This window comes from Serinus canaria, chromosome 4, assembly GCF_022539315.1.
Source record: "Serinus canaria isolate serCan28SL12 chromosome 4, serCan2020, whole genome shotgun sequence".
Taxonomy (NCBI): domain Eukaryota; kingdom Metazoa; phylum Chordata; class Aves; order Passeriformes; family Fringillidae; genus Serinus; species Serinus canaria.
Window position 1 is genome coordinate 57,818,092 of NC_066317.1, and position 18,906 is coordinate 57,836,997.

An 18,906-nucleotide genomic window follows, 5' to 3' on the forward strand; every position below is an offset into this window, starting at 1 on the left:
CTTCCTTCCTTCCTTCTCTGAATTCCAGCTCTTATATATTATTTATTGTGTGGAAATAGATCTCTATTCTTGGTTCAGGTTCTGTTAGCGAAGTTTGAATCAGTTATTGAAAATAAGGGAAAGAAAAAATTTAAAGATCAAGAATATCTTTTGAAAGAAGCTTCACATCAAACTTTGATACATTTACAAAAAAGAAATGCCATACTGACACAGAACACGAGCCAATTAAGGACAGGAATCTGTCTCTCACATAATAATGGGAGATGATATTTTGGAGACTCATTGTGAGTAGCAGTAGTCCCTTCCTTTTGGTGACATAGAGCATCCAAAATCTCTGTGTGGGATTTAGATACCACGTCCCTGACTATTCTGTTTTGTATCTGTTTCTCCCACACTGGATTTCCACAACTTCCCCTGTGATTCTTTATGGTTTTGCTGATACTATTTTTCTTCCTAACTTCTTGTTCCAAACTTTGAAGAAGCCCTGTGTCCATGTGTAAAAAATTCCTCTTAATTGTCTGGTTTATACTTAACTTCTGTTGACTTCACTAAGTGCTCAATCAGCTGATAGAGTGGGGTTGGTGAATAACAGTTCACATATACCTTATTTATCATCTTGTAGATATTGCAAACCTTTGTCAAACTCTGTTGTCTTCTCTTGAAACTGAAATCACAGACTCCTTGTGTCTCCTTGTAAAGCAATGGCTTTACCTCCTTACTCAGTTGCTCTTCTTTGTACTTTCTCAAACTCCAGTGACATTTCTGAGATGCTGAAACCATACATGCACACAATACTCAAGATATGCACACATACCTGTTTTTCAATTAGTAAAATAATATTTTATTTTGCTACAATACTGTTTTGGGTTTTTTTCAGTACTGTTCCCGATGATGCCACTTCTTGTCATACAGATAATTTCACTCAACTGATGACAATAAATTAAATCACTCCTATGAGTTGTACCTCTCATTTCTGAGCACACCATCATGTAAACATGATTTAGATTATTTTTTTTGTTCCTTAAAGTTACCTACTCTCAAGCTAAGCTGTTGAGTTTTTTCCTATTTACTTCCTGTAGTTCTATTGGAGATCCTGACCAGCAGCATGGTATTTGATTTCCCAAAATAACTTACAATCATCTGTGAAATTGGAAATGTCACAATTCACTCCCTTTTCCAGATGTCTCAAGATTTCATCATCTTTCTGATGAAGATCTTGAACCAAACTGGTCTGAATACAGATTCAGTTTTGACCCCTCTACCAACTCTTGACCTCTTAAAAAGTGACTACTAAACCCTTCCAGTTTCCTATCTAACCATCTTTCAACCCACAACAGAACTTTTTATTCAACTTTAAAGAAGTTTTATTCCCTCAGGAGTCTTTGGTTAAAAAACCTATCAAAAGGTTTTAGAAAGCAAATGCATTCAGACTGCTTTAGCCCCTTTGTCCACACATCTACTGACACACCTGGTAAACCAGAAGGATGAAAACTCCACCAGTGAAGCAGGAATAACCCTTACTTGAAGTGTCCCAATAAATCACCTTCTTAGTATGCTTAGGGACTTTTACTCATCACAGATTCAGTGGCATTGTTATAGGGGAGAGAAGATTCACCAGATTGTAGGCCCCAGGACCTTCCTGTCCACACCTCTCCTTAAAGATGGGATTGCTTAACCACCACTTCTCTGGTACAACTGAGAACAATTTTTTTAAGATACTTGTCAAATTCTCTTATTCCTCTTAATCTTTTTTATGTGTCATGTATTATGGGCTTTTCTTTCTCCTCCTTGGTGCACACCTCCCATTTTTAACTGCCATTTTTTCCCTAAGACAATAACTTCTTCCATTTCCCATAATTCGCTATGATAGCTTTTCCCCTGAGCCCTGAAGAGATTGCATTTGATGGCTTCATTTTCTCCTGGAACTGCAGGACACAGTTTAACTGGGCTTGAAATACTTACTCCAGGCTCCTGCTTGTGGAACTGTTCCTTACAGGACATTTTTGTTGGCCAGTTGAATTGTTCATTTTGTTTTACTTTTTTTTTTAATGTCTCTTTTTTTTGTAGTGCTCTTTCTTGAAACTGGATATCTGTCTGCAGCATTTGTCTTTTTCTCTCATGATACAAAATTAACTTCAACTATACTGAGATCACAGTTACAGAGTGGCTCACCCACTAGTAACTCTTGAGTGAGATCCTGTGCCCTTGCTGTAATGTCTGGGCCCCTATTTTTTCCTCTGGTTCTGAAACAGGCTAATGTAGGAAGGAACTTTATATTGCATTAAAAAATTTCTTCACCACATCCTCATGAGGCACTGAACTATATCTAGACAATTAAAATCTACTATTATTTAGTGCTACACTACTATCTATCTTAACTGCAGCTTCCTAAGTTTTGCTGAAGTAAATGCTATATTTTTACTATCAAAGTGCTGGATTTCACCAACAGATTCCGCAGTTCTCCTCTTTTCCCACAATATTTTACTTGAACTTCCCACAGTATTATATTTGAACTTAGCATTATACCACCTGCATTGTGCCTCTCCCACACCCTATTATCCCCTCTTTATATTTTATGAAATTGGTGTCCTAGCACCGTAATGATATTGCTTACCTCCCTTCAACAGTCTCTGTGATGTGTTTTATGCCAGGTTTGCTACTGGTGCCAACCATTCTAATTTTTCTATCATTTTTAGACTTCTACTATTGCTGCAGAAGCATCTGTAATTTTTTGTCTTGCTCGGTGTTGCAAATGCTACTGAACTGGCACTCTGAGCAGACTGATTACCACTGTCCTTTCATCACAGTTCTCTATTTACCTCCCTCCTGACCTTTCTGGAGGTGCATTGGACATTAGCCACACCCTCTTTGCATCAGACTGAACCAAATGTTCCTCAATGCCTGTCAGCTTTCTCTTGCTTCTAGTGCAGACAGTCGCCTATGAATATTTAATCTTCCAGTGCCTCTAGCTTAGTTTGTTAAATTAAAGCCTATTTCTAGTATACATCACCCAAATATTTATCAGTTCTTAATACAAACAAACCCCTCCTTTCTCTGCCTTTGATTCAACCCTGCCCTGAGGCTCTAGACATTCCCACCCCATGTGCCTTGCACTGGAATTGGCTGTATTTCAGAGCAAAGAGGTCGGAGAGGCCAGTGTCCTTACATTTGCCATAAAAGCTGGTTCTCCTGTACTTCCACAGGCTGGGGGTAGCAACATGGACCAAGATCAGCAGCTCTTTCTCTGCTCCTTGAACCAAACTAATCAAAGTAAACTAAGACCTTCTGAGGTCTGCTGCCTTTGCACCCCACTGCAAAACTCTGTGTGATCCTCTCCGGTCCCACAGCCTCAGCTATCCTCACGCCCATGAAACAAGAATACCACTCCCACCAGCTGCTTCTCCCAGCCCTGAAGACCCCTCAGCACAGACACCATGGCACCAGCTGGGTGCTGGATCTTTTTCAAGAGCCCTCTTACCCTGAGACCTGCATACTCCTCAGTCACAAGGCTTTGGGGGAAGCAGGGATGTGTCCCTGGACCTCACTTGTGAACCTCTCTGACTCTCCTAGCTGCTCCCATTCTTCTTCTCTCAGCCAGAGAGAGCAATCCTGTCCTTCCAGGCTAGGGCAGAGCATCCTATCCCCTTGTAAACCTGGCTCCTTGGGAAGACACTCCTACCTGCTGTGCCCTGAGCACTGGCTAAGGGACTTGACAGCCTATTGCTGCACTGCCACTTGCACCCTGAGCTTGAAACATGGCTTTGGAAGCATACAGCTGTTTATCTTCCCTTCAGTAAATAAAGGAGATTATGTTATCCTCTTTATCTATTTTACCCTTTTTAAGCTAGTTAGCAATAAAGTCAAATCTGGCCTGAGACCTACCATGCTGACTTGCCTTTGTGGAGCCATCCTGACAAGCCGTCAGAATTGCTGAAGGCACTGCCATTGTTCTCCCCATTTCACTGTCATTTATGGAGGCAAGATTGATGCAAAGCGCTCTCTCATCTTGATGTGAAAAGCTTTTATTTCCATATATACATATGGGTGTCTGCAATTGCACATGTTAAGAAATACTGAATTAGACCCAGGGTGTTCACATCCTGGTTTTTCCTATTTTTGCTCTAATCTTATTTCCTGCATTAATTTATTTTCAAAGAACAAGGAATCTTATTTTGTTTTAATATCTGTTAAGAGTACAAATAAGAAGAATATTATTTGTTTTCACTCAATTTAATTAATGTAGCATTTCATAGTATATGATTTCTGTGAATTTGCATTGATCTACCTTGACTGTAACAGATTATTTTTTAAAACTCTGTGAATGGTTTTGTTTGGGGTTTTTTAATGCCTGTATCCTCAACTGCAACAAATCATGTAATGTAGTCATTACATGATTGCTGCTCAGTGAGGATTTGGCTCTGTAATTTCAGGTGAAAAGTCACTTCACCAATGATAGAAAGCCACTTTAAGACATATATATAAACCAGCTGCTGAAGAAGTATTTTACTAGCCAAGAGAACAGAGCTTGGGACCTTCACTTTCAGTTATATACAGTGGCTCAGATATCTAAAAGCTAGCTGCCAAGATAAAACCAGGAATCTAATCTTATTTCATAGTAATGGTGAGAAATAGGAAATGTTGTGTTTAGATGCTTATCCAAGGAAAGAAAGGAAAAGGAAACTGGCAATGTCTCCAGACCTGCTGGAGTAATATAAGTGAAGAGAACTACCAGCAACATGCTAGAGATGATATCTGTAAATAGAGAGTACTGCTGTGTTGAATTCAGAGAGTTAAAAAGAATAAGAGTGACAGGCAACCAAAGAAAAGTTTCAGATCATCAGGTCACAGCTATAGCAATTTTCTTTGTTAAAGGACCATGACAGTCTATACCACACATGACTAGAGAAAAAAAAAAAAAAAAAGAGTGAAGATGTAGATGCAGGAGAGAACACACCCAAGGAAATTATGGAATTTTGTAATTATATTGCACATTTATAAATTTTCTAGTGCCACCCCCTGCGTGATGGTTGTACATAAGTGCAACCTGAGGCACAACTTGTCAAGTTTCTAACTCAGGTCAACAGCTAGAACAAAATAATAATTATATCTACTGTTCTTCAGCAAGCTGTGCCTTTAGCTCTGCAATTTCTCTTTAAAAACTCTTCAGAAACAAGAGCCACAATTACAAAGCAGTTACTGATGCACCTTTTTAGTAGCTGTATTATCATTCTCTGATGTTTCACATTTGTTCTGACTTAAAAGCTCAACACACTCAGAAACAAATTAGAAATATATTTCAAGACAACATTGTCTGACTTTGAGTAGATGCAATTTCAGGCATGTAAGCATGGAAACAAAGCAGCACCATTTTTCATGGCTAGCTGTTAGTAACTTAAAGCAGCTCCATAGGGATCAAAGACTGTAATGAAGACAGAGTCACTGGGGATGGCCAGCCCTCTGGAGATGGCACTAACCTCACCCTGCATTAGCCCATGTCAGCACATTGCACACCAGCACAGCTTTGAGAGCTGGGCACAATAAATTTAGGAACTGTGCACAGAAATTGAGGGAAGTAAACCAACATGAGGAAGAAAAGAGAAAATCAGAAGAACACGGCTAAATATCTCCAGAGAACAAATTCATCCCCTGACACAGACAAGAATGGCCCTTGGCATTTGTAGAACTCTGCCTGCATTCTGCTGACATTCCTTTTTCATTATGAGAAGTTTCCTTCAAGAAAAACTTGATAAAGGGTTTAGAAACCCCTGGTCCTGAGATGCAGCCTTACTTGATCTCACAGAGATCAATGAGGAAGAGAACAGTCATTAAAAGAGGATACTTAAGTGTGCATTTCTCTGTAGGAATAGAAAATAAATATTTCTATATTCATGACAGCCACAGTGTGGATTTGTTGCTGTTGCAATGTAAAAATGAAGTTATGACAATCTACCATGATTTCATGAGCATACATTTTCAAATATATACATTTAAACTACATGCTTTTGTATTTTAAAGCACTATAAGACATCTTAGGTACACACTAAAAATACTGCAGAGATTTCCAGAATGAGTTTAAGAAGTTGAGCAGAGTTCTCAGTAAATATAATCAAAACAGAGTTGGAATCAAAATAAACTCACATCTGAGCATTCCACGTAAATGTAAAGAAAAAAAATTAACATTCCTTCCACTATAAATTCCTGAAAGTTATAGAAAAAATCCTTGAAGTCCTCAGGAAAAGATTCAGTTAAGGACTAATGTAGGGTTGTCAGGAAAGGAGCTCTCCTGCTCATTTACAGTGACTCTTCTTGTACTATCAGAGAACAGGGGAGGAAACCTTGTCCTTGTACCTCACCTTTCTCCCTGAGAACATCAAGTATGGAGGGGGACAAGGTGACACCCACCACATGGCAGGCATTGACCACCTGGAAAGCCTTCCCTCAGCACCACAGCAAAACTGGAAGAAGCAGGAGCAAAGTGAAAATGCCCCCACCCCAAGATCACAGACCTGGGAACTGCCCTTTACACAGAGCCAGAGCAGAAGTGTCCCAGTTTTGCCTGGGAGGAGTGTTTCCAAGAGGGGCTGCATAAATCTCCAGTCTTAAAGGAGCTGAAAGAATAAGCACAGTTGTACTGCTTTGGGTGAAAAGAATTGAAAAAAAAAAAAAAAAAAGAAAAAAGAAAAGAAAAAAAAAAAGAAAAAGGATAAAGAAAGCTGTCTTACAATTTTAAAATTTATTTGAAAACCACAGCCACTTTATTTTTTCTTTGAATAATAAATTTCATGCACACATGACTGAGACAGGAGACCAGCATTTTGACCAAAGTCAGAGCACCAGTTTGTCCAGTGGGGATACTGGAGCTGGGAGAGAGAACCCGCTTTTGCTCAGCCAAAAGTTGAGTTCTGTCTATACCTCCAATATACTTGGGATTAGTTTCCCTAACACATTACCATTTGATTTTCTTCTTAAAAATGAAATCACACGGCAGAAAGGAATAGTATTCTCTGTAGAAAAGAGGCTTTTCCCTTCACTTCTCTTCAAATAATGTGAGTCAATGGATTTACATTTTAAAGTAATATTGGGGAATAGAATAAGCATTTTCTAGGATAAAGTCTATATCACTGAAAGTTCACCATCCAGAAGCAAAGAAATGGCAGGGAATGAGGGGTGGAGTTGAGAGATGGAAATGAGTTTTTTATCTGAACTTTCAACCAAAATGGGCAGAATCTGGCATCCATGCACACACTGAATGCTTCCCTAAAGGAATAGTCCTGCAATGAAATAAGGGGGAACCAGGCAGCTTCAGCTACTGAAATAGAGATTGCACATTGAAATTTGCTTAATTCTTAAGAAAACTTCTTGTTGTGAGGAGAGGGAATGGAGTGTTTCTAGAATTCCTAGAATTATTTTTTTTATAACAAATGAAACAAAAACTTAAAAGAGCCATTTTTGCTTTTAGAAAACTTTGCACATAATGGAAGTATTTATATGACTCATACATTATAGCAGAAAAGCAAGGTGTTTTTTTTCCTAGTTTTAGTTTTAGTGAAAAAAAATCTCAGCTGAATCACCCAATATTTTTTTTTTAATTCCATGTAGTTTTTTGGTGATCTCTAATAGGGAAATTACAAGAACAGTGAGCCTGGAATGACGTATAATGAGATAAAGTAATGTAATATCTTTGACATTACTCTGACATTACTTTGCTTTGTTAATAGAATGGGATTCTTTGGCCTGTTATGCTAAAACAAATAAGATAATCAGGTAAAGTTGTGAATACAAATAGCAAATTTTTGGTTAAGTATATTAAGCAATTTTAGTCATACATGAAGTTGCACCTAAGAATATTTAGACTGCTAAAGAAAACTGAAAGCACAAACTGAGGCTAAGCCTCTTATATGCTAAGACAGATGGAGAGCAAAAATTCTCTGTGCAAATTCATTAATTCAAATCAGGATGAACTGGTACCCTTTGATGGATAATGATCAGAAGAGAAGACTGAAAGAACAGAACAAAAGAAAATAAGTAAAAATATCAATCTTTGAAACCTTAAAAGATTACAGACACAAGATAAACATACTAGTGAACCCAGGAAGTACTGATCTGGTGGAAAATAAACCCAAAATTATAAGGAGATACCTCCTAGGATATCTGGTTCTGCTTTGAAAAAGATTTTGTCAGAACAGGGGTGGAAAAACTTTGTAGGCAGGAGATAAAACATGCTAGTAATCAGAAGTTAAACTAGATTGTGAAATAAAATAGGTTATAATTTGTGACAAAAATAGTAATCAGCCTGGGAAACTGCAGTAAAAATTCTTAGACCTATATCCTTCTGCAAAAGCATTCTTAACTCAGAATTTTGTTTCCATCTCACACGAAGCAGGTCCACTGAATTCCAAGAACCTAATTTTCCTTAGGAGCATTGTCATTTTGATTTATGCTTCAAGCACCGTGGAAGAAAAAAACCTCTGCCTTCTTACCACCAAAATTGTAAATGGATCTGGCTTGTGGTTCTCATCCAAGTTTATCTGCACTATTTTCCCAACATAAATCACTGATTTTCCATTTGGATTGTGGAATGGAGAATAGTGTATTCATTCATAACATTAAATTTCCACTACTGAATTAAGTGGAAATTTACTTCTTAAAAGCAGCTGTTTTCAAATATTTTTCTGTACAATATTTCTTGGTCAGATTTGTATTTTAAAGGACCCTCTCTTATTGATTTATTTAAATTGGAATAAACTCTAAAGCAAGAGTCCTTCCATCAGTGACATAGCCCTCCTTGGCCATTTTAAACTAAATCTAATAGAGTGGTAAACCTGTGAAAATATTTACACAGGAGGGAATAAATATTTTTAATTAAAAAAGGACTTTACAACATTGAGTCCTAACAATAAATCACTATCTTTTTAAATGTTTAGCAAAAAAGAAAAGCAGAATTTTACCGTGTGAAAAGAGGTGCTGGTAATTTTTAAATATTTTGAAGGACTTATGAGAAAATCAATCCAACAAAAATGAAAAATTACCTTTAATGTACACTAACATGTCCATGGTATATCCTCACCCATTAATCACTTTGTGATATTTTGAGCTTTACAAGTGCTGCTGCCAAGATTTTGGTCCTGCATTCAGACCAATTCAGGAGCAGTTCAGTACAGATGAACAATTTCTTAGTGGTCCCAGAAAAAGAGGGTTCCAGATCTGTAGCTGAATATAAAGACACTCTCCTCAAAACCTCTGGTCTCCAGCTCTGCCTCCTCTAGGAATGTGTTCTCTCTAGGAATACCAGAGGTTTGGTGCATCATCTGCCACACAAGTATTTCCCAGATGATCTCTCCTGCTTTCATACATGAAATTTAGGGCAGTGAAAATCCAATCCAACCTGCCTCCTGAGTTATTTTTTCCTTGTTTATGGTTACAAACAGCAAATTTGGATAGATTTGAGTGTAGCCTCTGAGGGCAATCCTGAGTCCTGCTCACAGGAGAGTTAGATCTCATAAAAACTGTACATTTGCAAATATATTTGTATATGCACTTACTGTATCTGTATGTACATCTATTCTGAACACAGTTAAGAAAACACACTGCAACCAGGTTCACACATTCACACCACATTATATATAAATTGTTCAATGGCAATTAATTTTAAATGAATGAGATATTCTGACAATGACTTTGTAAATGAAAAGATAAAACAGAAGAAAAAACAGAGAAAATAATCCAAGCATTCCTGCATTTTAGGTCAGAGTTCTAGGGTGCTTTATTCTGTAAATTCATGAGAGGGAGGAATTCAGTGACAGGCCAAAGTCTTCAGGCCTTAATTAATGTCATGGTGATGATAGATCTGCAGTGCACTCATTGCATTTCATACAAATGACTACACAAGCCACCTTTGTTATCTACTAACTGTTCTGTGAGAAGAAAAAAGTCACCTACATGAAACTATAATCCAAAAGAAAAGGTCTTAGACCATAATTTTCAAAGACATTTTAAGTGATAAATTTAAAGTATTTAGGATTTCAATATTTTTTACATCTTGAAGTCACCTCAGCTGCAATACCTGCTTTCTTTTAGGTTACACCCTATCAGTTTATGAAATACAGGGTAATATTAATGGTGTTAAATTCCACTCCTATTTCTAATGGTTCTGTTAAAATCACATTGGTATTTATTTTAAGAAATAGTAGGTAATACATGGTCCTTTGCTGGCTTCAGCTGGCAGATATCTTGCTCTTTCCATCACCCATCTGAACACTTAGCTGACAAACTACATCTCATTTTAGCTTTCATGCTTGTAAATTATCTTTACTGGCAACACTTATTTACAAAGAGATGAGTGATTTTTTTATGTGAATAGTGTTCCATGGAGCATAAGTGGTATTTTCAAATTATTATAAACTCAAGCTTATCTTGAGACCAAAGGTTATGCCAGACCTCCACAGAACTACATCTAGGAGTCTTTAATAATCTGAAAGAATGTATTATATCTTGATTTCGACAGGAAAACAAAACAAAACAAAACAAAACAAAACCACCAAAACAAAACAAACCTAAACCAAGAGCTATCCCATTTTTCCAACTGGGTAACATGTTTCAGGTATTTGATGAATTTTCTGTCTAAATCTGAATGCAGACTTTAAAAGGAAGCAGAGGTACATTCCTCACTGCAGAGCTGGCACAGTGGAGCAAGGAAGCACAGCTGGATCAGGGCTGGGGGTACCCAGCCGTGCATGTGCTTCAGGAGAGAAACTGAGCAGGGTGTCAGGAACAGCTGAACTGCCTTGGATGCATTGCTGGGTGCAAAGTGGGGTGGTTCAGGAGCTGCTTCCCAGCTCCACTCATCAACAGTGCTGTGGGAGCAGCTCCCTCCAGGAAAAGGGCAGGGATGCAGCTGGTGCTGGCTGTGCCACCTCTCCTGCCAGACAGGACAGCACAGAGGGGCCCCCACCCTGTCCTGTGATAACAGACATCCATGTTTGTCAGGAGCTTCAGAAAATAAACTGTGTCACCTGTTTAGACACCAACATTACCACATGTAATCTGCTGTGGAATTGCAGAGGTCTTTTGTTTAATTCTTTAATCAATATGTTGACCCACAACTACATCTGACTTAAAACAAAAGTAACTTCATGGAAATGTATTTCACATATGCAATATGTTCAGCATCAGTGATAAGCATTTAAAATGATCTGTTTTCAATTTGAAAACAGAACAGTTTGGAATAGAAAAACTGGAAGGAAAATTCATATCAAATGTCAGACCAAATCTCTCTGGATGGTAGTCAAAGAGACAAGGTAGTGATTACAGCATCAGCCAGGAGGTTCAGAGGCTCAGAATCAGTAATTCCTCATGCCTTGCATTTTTCAAGGGGTCTGAGCATTAGCAGACCACTCCATAACCCTTTGTTTTCTTGGTTTTACATATGTTAATCTTACTGGAGGAGGAGATTTTTTGTAATGTTCAGGGTCTAAACCAAAGTTGGAAATCTCAAAAGTTTGCTGTTACAATGCAAATATAAAGTAATGGTGTTAAAATGAGGATCACAAATGTTTCATTCCTTTGTGTACATGCCACAAGGGAAAAAAATATCACATCATCAAGTATGTAATGGAAGATCTGCCAGAAGACTGCAAATTATACTGAAATATCAGAACCACAGGTTTATCCTGCACACGAGTGCAGGAAGGAAATTCACACTTTGCATCAAACACACCACTTGATCAATTTCACCAGCACATTTTTATGCCCCATGTCTCTAAAAAAAATACCTCCCAGCCACTCAATCTCTTGGCCCAGCATTCACAGACTGGTATAAAATCTGGGCTAGAATAAGTAAGGTCATTCCTGTATTTATTTCTCAAATAATTATAATCTAGTGTAGGCCCAGTTCTGTTACATTTCTTCTGAGCTCTTTTTCACCCAGTACAAAAACAGAACAGTGTGTCCTGTCCATAGGGGCTGACAGTCATGAGCAAATAAAGCAGATAAGATGGGGCTGGATGACCAGGTCCCAGGAAACATCGAGATAATGGTGGTTAAATTGATAAGCAGTCCATGCTTAGCCAATTGCTCACAAGCTTTTAAGCATCACAGTTTTCCTTGATGAACACAGAGTGCTGAAGGAGTGATCTGAGAGATGATAAGGAGGCATTTTTGTCAGTGCTCAAGAAGGGGGGAGGGTTGCTCTAGAATACGTTCATGCTTGAAAATATAGCAAGTAAAAAGTATAAAGGAAACTGGCACCAGAGGTGGATTGCAATCTGGGAGGGGGCAGCTTGGCATGACCTGAGAACATGGGGAGAGGAGGAAAGCAGGGAAATGAAAACCAGCCCCTTCTGTGCAGTGCAGCAGAGGAGAGTACCCTGCACAGGGGCTGAGAACTTCTGCTATTATGGTACTTGAGGAAGGTGGAACTGAAAAACTGAGGAGTATGGGATAGATTACAGAATGATGGCCTGACACCAACTGTTGTTCCAAAACGACAGCAGGTGTCTATTTGTAACCACAACCCCAGGGCTTTGTAACACAGGAGTGTGACAATATATTCCCCGGTCTCTTAAATCTTCAAAATTTAACATTTCCAAGAGTTGCAGCAGCAGAGTTGCTGCTGCCCCTTTAGTTTATGCAAGTCCCTTTACTGGAGAAAGAGCTTATTTCTAAAGCAAGACAAAACCTCTTCAGGGTGTGATGCTCAGCATGGAAAGTTGCTCAGCAAACAAGCCTTGAAAGCCACAATTGCAAAGGCAGATTGTGCTTTTGCAGAGCATCTCAGAGCCGTGACTGACCATGGCTGTAGCATCTTCACCCTGCTACATGCAGCCAGTAACTCTGGCTGTAACACCAATGGAATTACCAGACTTCAAGCAGGGGTTAAGGGAGGTCTAAAATAGATTTTTGTTACTTTTCCCCTTGGGTGGAATTAAGGTATGGAATACAAGAGACAAAGAAATGATCTACACTTGATCTGAAAACTTTTGCAGACCTACAGCTTTACTATTGACTTCAACAAAAGTTGTCAGCACCTTAAGAGTGATGAATGTGTAGGCGAGTCAGCTGTCTGCAGCCCACACAGTCTCTTCACACCCAGGTTGCCACAGCCACCCAGAGCTGTTCTGAGAAGGGCTAACATGCCCCAAAAACACTCACTGCCAGACACAGCCAACACAAGGCTGAAGGAGTGAGAGGTTGGTCTCTTATCGTGCATGATTTCTTACTGCTGGAAAAGTTACAGTCCTGTGCTCAGAGCTCTGTGCTCTCAGAGGCCATCCAAATCTATTTAGCCTCAGCTGTCAGGTTACAAACTTCTGAACAAAGGTCAGAGTATTCCCAAGATGCTTTCAGATCCAGAAAAACAGTAGGAGAGTGAGAAAATCAGTGCTCTATTGTTTGACTTGGCAGCAATATTTGATCAGCTGCTAGTCACAAGTAAAGAAGCTCAAAACAGACTTTGATCAAAATGCTGATTTTTGCATGTAAATTCTGCCTCAGGAAAAAAAGAAAACCAGAAAAAAATGATATCTAGAATGTCAGACAAGAAAAATGTACCTAATTCTCAAAGATATATTGCAGACAGAATAGACTCCCATGAAACTTCTGCTTTGTCCTAGCCAGAAATATTTTATTTTGAGGCATTTGCTATTTTAGAGAATAGAAAAAGGAACAATACAAATATTCTAAAACTTTAAAATACTTTAAAATATAAATACACACTTATAAGAACTTTAAAAAATTGTGAAAAGGTTCTGAAGTGGGAAAAGAACTTTTACATATGCACAGAGATAGAGGGAGAAGTGTGTGTGTGTTTGTATCAGTGTGTGTATGTACAGATGTGATGAGAGAAATTTTAGCCATCTCTGCCTGCACAGGAAAAGCAGATGCAGTTGTGCAACTCAAGTTCAACACAAGCAGATGCAACTCAAGTTCATTGCTTGTTGAACCCTGGTTCACATCACTTGTTCTCCAGCTGAACCAAGTGTCAAGCATAATAGGGAACACACTGCTTTAACAAGTTAATCTAGCAGCAGTAAAAAACTCACTCTCTCAAATACAGCTGATTTGTTTTACCTCTATTCAGTTCCACAGTTATCTGCTTTCTGACTGCAGTTCTATAAAATTGTGCCAACTGTGTTCCAGATTTTTATCATAGCCTATCACGATAGGATCTTTCCAGCCCATGAGAACATACAGACAACAAAGCTCTTTTCCCTTCATTTCCTGAGCTACTGGCAAAAGCAATTTCATTTTCAGGATGTTAGCATTATTATTTCTGGCTAAGAAAATAATAACGCATCATTAAAATGCTGATAAGGTATCAGCAAAGAATGTTTTGATTGTGGTTTCCATCTAAAAATACACATTTATATGTAGGTTTTTGAAAATAAAGGCACACTTTCAAGGTGAATAATTATAAACCAGTTGCTGAGGAAGACTGTTAATAATGACACAAAATACAAGTCATACAAACAAAACCCCTATATTTGATGTAAACAAATTGTATAACATGAAGAGGTCTCAATTTTTAAACCTAATTGTTGGATTTGGGTTACATGCTGGAGTTTCCTTCTATACAAGCAATATCTAAAAGCTGATGGGCTGTCAGTTCTGTGGGGCACAGTGGAATTTTTTAGAGTATCTGTATGGAGAACCACCTACCTCAGACTCCTGCTCTTTTAAAACTTCAGGTCAGCCACCTGTTGGAGGGTACACGTGAAGCAGACACCTGACTTTCCTTCCACAGAAACCACAAAACAAAAAGTTTGCAGAAGGGCTTGTGCAGGTCTCCATCTCATCATCACCTGGAGTGAAGATACGAGTGAACATCACTCCAGGGCTAAGGGATTCAGAGTTTTCACCGTTCCAGAACAACTTGAAAAGGCTTTTAAACTCTCAAACACAGCACCCCTGGGAAAACCTCAAACCTGTGAAAAGCAAGGAAACTAAATCAAGGTATTTTCCTAGCAATGGTATTTGTTTATCCTATTTTTTTTAAATTTGGACTAATCACAATAATGCAATTATTATCCTGCAGATCTAATTACATTGGAAAAAAGATCACTAGACATTATTTAAATTAAATTAAATCAACTAATTGATAGAGTGAATATAAATTGGTTTTTTCACGTTATTTTTAAATGCCTCAAATAAGTGTTGATTTTGCATTAACTAACACCTCCCATTTCTCATAAATGGTAAAAAAGCCTTTCCAATCCTTTCCAGTCCTCTCAGTTCTGCTAGATAACTTCCTACAAAAATATTAGTGAGTTTTAATTACAGCAAGAAAATTGTGAAGCATCTGAAAGCTTATATATAATGTGGACAGAAAATTAAAAAATTTGTGTTTCCCTTAGCAGCTTATCAAACCTCAGCTTTCCATTCCTTTGTCTTACGGTGCTGTGATTTTGTTCCATTCATTGTAGAATTCAAAACACAACTGCTTTAATGGATTTCCTATTTCTAAAATATTTCATGTTATGTAAGAAAAAGAATGTATTTGTATTCTAGGGTGTTCTTGGTTTGTTTTCACCTGAGGCAAACAAAGAAAGATCTTTCTTAACCTAAATCTAATATTATACAACCCTTCCATTGAATGACAAACTTAACCTCAATGCTTTAAAGTTTCTGACTGCAAACTTTCTCTTCTCCTCTTCCATACCATCTTCCCTTTTTTTTTTTTTTTTTTGACCCCAGCACTTAAGTAACTTTGTTCATTCCTGACTTTTTCAGTGAATGCTCAAAAGTCTCTGATAGTTCCTACAGTTATGGCAGCAACAAATCAATAAGATTTTTACATTTAATGACACCAACCTAAAGAGTCTCCAGTTAAAACAAGTATTAGAGGAGATCCAACAAAACACTTCTGCACCTAAAAGGTAGATTTTTTTAGCACCAAAAGGCAGACAGTGAACAGAAGTCACACACTCAGATGGACTGGACAGCTCAGAAAGAGGCACAAAAGTCACCACCCCTGTTGCTGAGATGGGCAGTGAGGGCACAAACAAGGCACCAATGCTTAGAACTGGCCAGCTAAACATCTGTGTCTAAACTGACTCATTTTAAATTTATCTGCTCTTTGACCTTTCATTCAGAGGTTTCTCCCCTTACCTGAGTGGAGCATCTACTAATAAAAGGCACCAATATATTTTTTTCAAAAAACAGACCTGTGCTTGACAAAATACATTAAAACACAAAATATTGAATTAAGATATCTTTTTGCTGCATGTGTAGTGCAGCTATAGCCATCTGCTAGACTATGGAAGATCATTTTAGTTCTTCACTAGGTAAATTATTTCATATGGCTGAAAGCTCAATTCAAGTCAATAATTTTTGTTCCCTCAAAGACTGCACAGAACACCAAGACAGTTCCTTTCAGATAAAATGCAACAATGCAGAAAAACATCCAAAGCTATTTTGTAATTCCTCCTCATACCAAGTGGTGAAGTACTTTGTAAGAAGTTTCAATCAGTGCTTCCAAGCTTTTGACAAGCCAGAGTGAATTATTTTTGTTTCTCTTTTTGAAAGGAGAAAAAAGACCAACAGTAAGGATGATCCTATTACAAAGGCCAACTTCAAGAGGTGACAGAAATAGCAAGCTGAACCATAGGAACAGTGACTGACTGGACACATTTAATTCTTAGAAAACTTTCAGATTTATCAAAAGTAGACGAATATCAGCGAATAAATGCATAAAATCGATTAAAAGAATAAATATAACAACTCTTCTTCTCAAGCACCCTTTGCTTTTGCTTCTATTCAAGTACTTACTGTACAAATGTTCTTTTAGAACAGTGTTTATATCAATATTTATGCATATACATGTAGAAATTTATGTTTCCAGGAAGACAATATTTACACAAAAGTAGTGAGTGGTTTTGGATGAAAGCAACAGAAGTGTGGATAGCCAGAGATGGAGACCTCTACTAGAAACAATTACTGGGTGTTTATTTTAAGTTTGGACTGATATTATTGTAGATTTTTTTTCTCATAAAAAAGTAAAATATAAAGAGAGATCTCTAGTTACGATATTCTTTACATCTTATCTATGAAAATGAAATAATAGGGCCCAACTGTTTGCATTACTATTTAAAGTTTTACTGTAAATATTAGGATAAAAAATAACTTTATTGGTAGTAAAATACCTTAGTATTGCCCAAACTATGTCTCTTAGAGATGTAAAAATACTGAGAAGCAAATACTTAGACTCAGTTGATTTAATAATTTGGGAAATGTTATAAAATCTAGAAACTTGAAAATGTTTAACATGCTATAATAGTATGAGCTGATGAAGTCAGCAGAAAGTATATACTGAGGTTTTGGTTGAATATATGATAGAGGAAGAACAAAAATCCCCAAACACAGCCAGTGAGGTCAGGAAGACAAAATAAATTCAAAGTTTCAGGGACATTGCAGCCTTGCAGACAGAAGCCAACCTAGGAAAAGCACTTGTAATTAACATGAAGCAGAAGCTGGGTGACATACTGGGTAAACAGCAGCCAAGCTCATGAAACAGCAAGCCTACAAAAGATAGAATAATTTAGTCTAAGTTTAATTAAGGCATTAGAGTTTTGGATATAAACAATTACAAATTCAGATCAGAGTCATGGAGAGAAACTTGTTTAACTCTCCTTGATCAATTTCCAGGTACAAGAGTTAAAAACTCAAATATTGCTCAGCTTCCACTGGCAGTGGGTGATGTGATCCATGTCTGTTGGTACAAAGCCAACTCACAACCAAAGTCAGGACATTGTTGTAACCTGTTGTGGGTGTCATGCTTGCCCTACTTGAAAAGCAAGAGTGTCCAGTGAAGGAACTGCAAAGTAAGCCAAAATCAAAATATACAGCAGAAGTGGGTGTCTCAAAGGCAGGAGCCATGACCAGAAAGCATCGGAAGCGACCACTTAAAAGGAAAAGAACAAGAAGGTGAAACACAATCTAATTCATCAGTTTAACACAGTGTGGGAGGTATGACAGTGCAGTGAACCATGACAAGAAAAATGCAATAGACAAAAAATGAAAAGTCTAAGAAAATGCACAGTTTTGTCAAAAGCTGGTATCTGAGGGAGGACAAAAAAATTATTGTGAGAAAGCACTCTAAGTTTGTCATTATTAAAAGCTGCTTAAATCCAAATTTTTAGCTGTGGTAAAACAGCCCACATTCAGAGAACTCTTCATTTACTTGGATCAGATGGGATTTACTTAAACCAAGATGAGGATCACGTGGGATTTTGGGGGGTTTTTACCCCTCTATTTCAACTCTACCATGTAGCACATTTTTCTGTAAAATTCATACAATAGAGGCTGAACCTAAGGCTCTGGTGGTTAAGTCAAAGAATAGTAAAATGGTTTTACAGAGAGGAAATTTCACAAGAACTCTTGCAATCAAACCAATCTTGCTATTTAAATCCTCAGAATGATCTCAGTAAACTGTTGACCTCACAGTGTCCTAATAGACACTGATAGAAACAGAGTCCTTGGTGATGCTAGACATCATTAGATGTTCCAAAGTGCTGTGAGGTTCTTATCCCCAGCTGTCCAGATTAGGAGCTGACTGGGAGTGAACCATTGTCCTTTCTGGCATATACATACAGATTTCCTTTCTAGGGAAACAGATTCACCACACATCCCTGCTTGTGGCTGGAATGAGATCAGAATGCATGTGCATGCCCTAACCAGCCCTTCAGAAACACTCCTGAGCCAAACACTTTAAATGGTGACCAAGTTATTGCAGATTTGCACTAAACTAGGAGAAACCAGAACTTGTGCTTTGTTCAGTACCTTTTATCCTGATTAACACAAATCCTAAATTTACTACCAGCAAGAGAAGAGAATGCAGCCACCCTATGGCCAGCTCTGCATCATTACCTGCTCAGTCTGTACAGCCTTATTTCACTGAGAGCCCCATTTTAC

At 37.9% G+C, this 18,906-nt stretch overlaps 1 long non-coding RNA gene across 1 annotated transcript in view; it reads right to left on the reverse strand.

Annotated features, from left to right (window-relative positions):
• Positions 1-18,906, reverse strand: part of LOC127059487 (uncharacterized) — a 94,380-nt gene that overhangs the window by 71,654 nt on the left and 3,820 nt on the right. Inside the window, exon 2 of the long non-coding RNA XR_007777399.1 lies at positions 14,656-14,798. This is a non-coding gene — a long non-coding RNA (uncharacterized LOC127059487). The remainder of the gene's footprint in view (positions 1-14,655; positions 14,799-18,906) is intronic.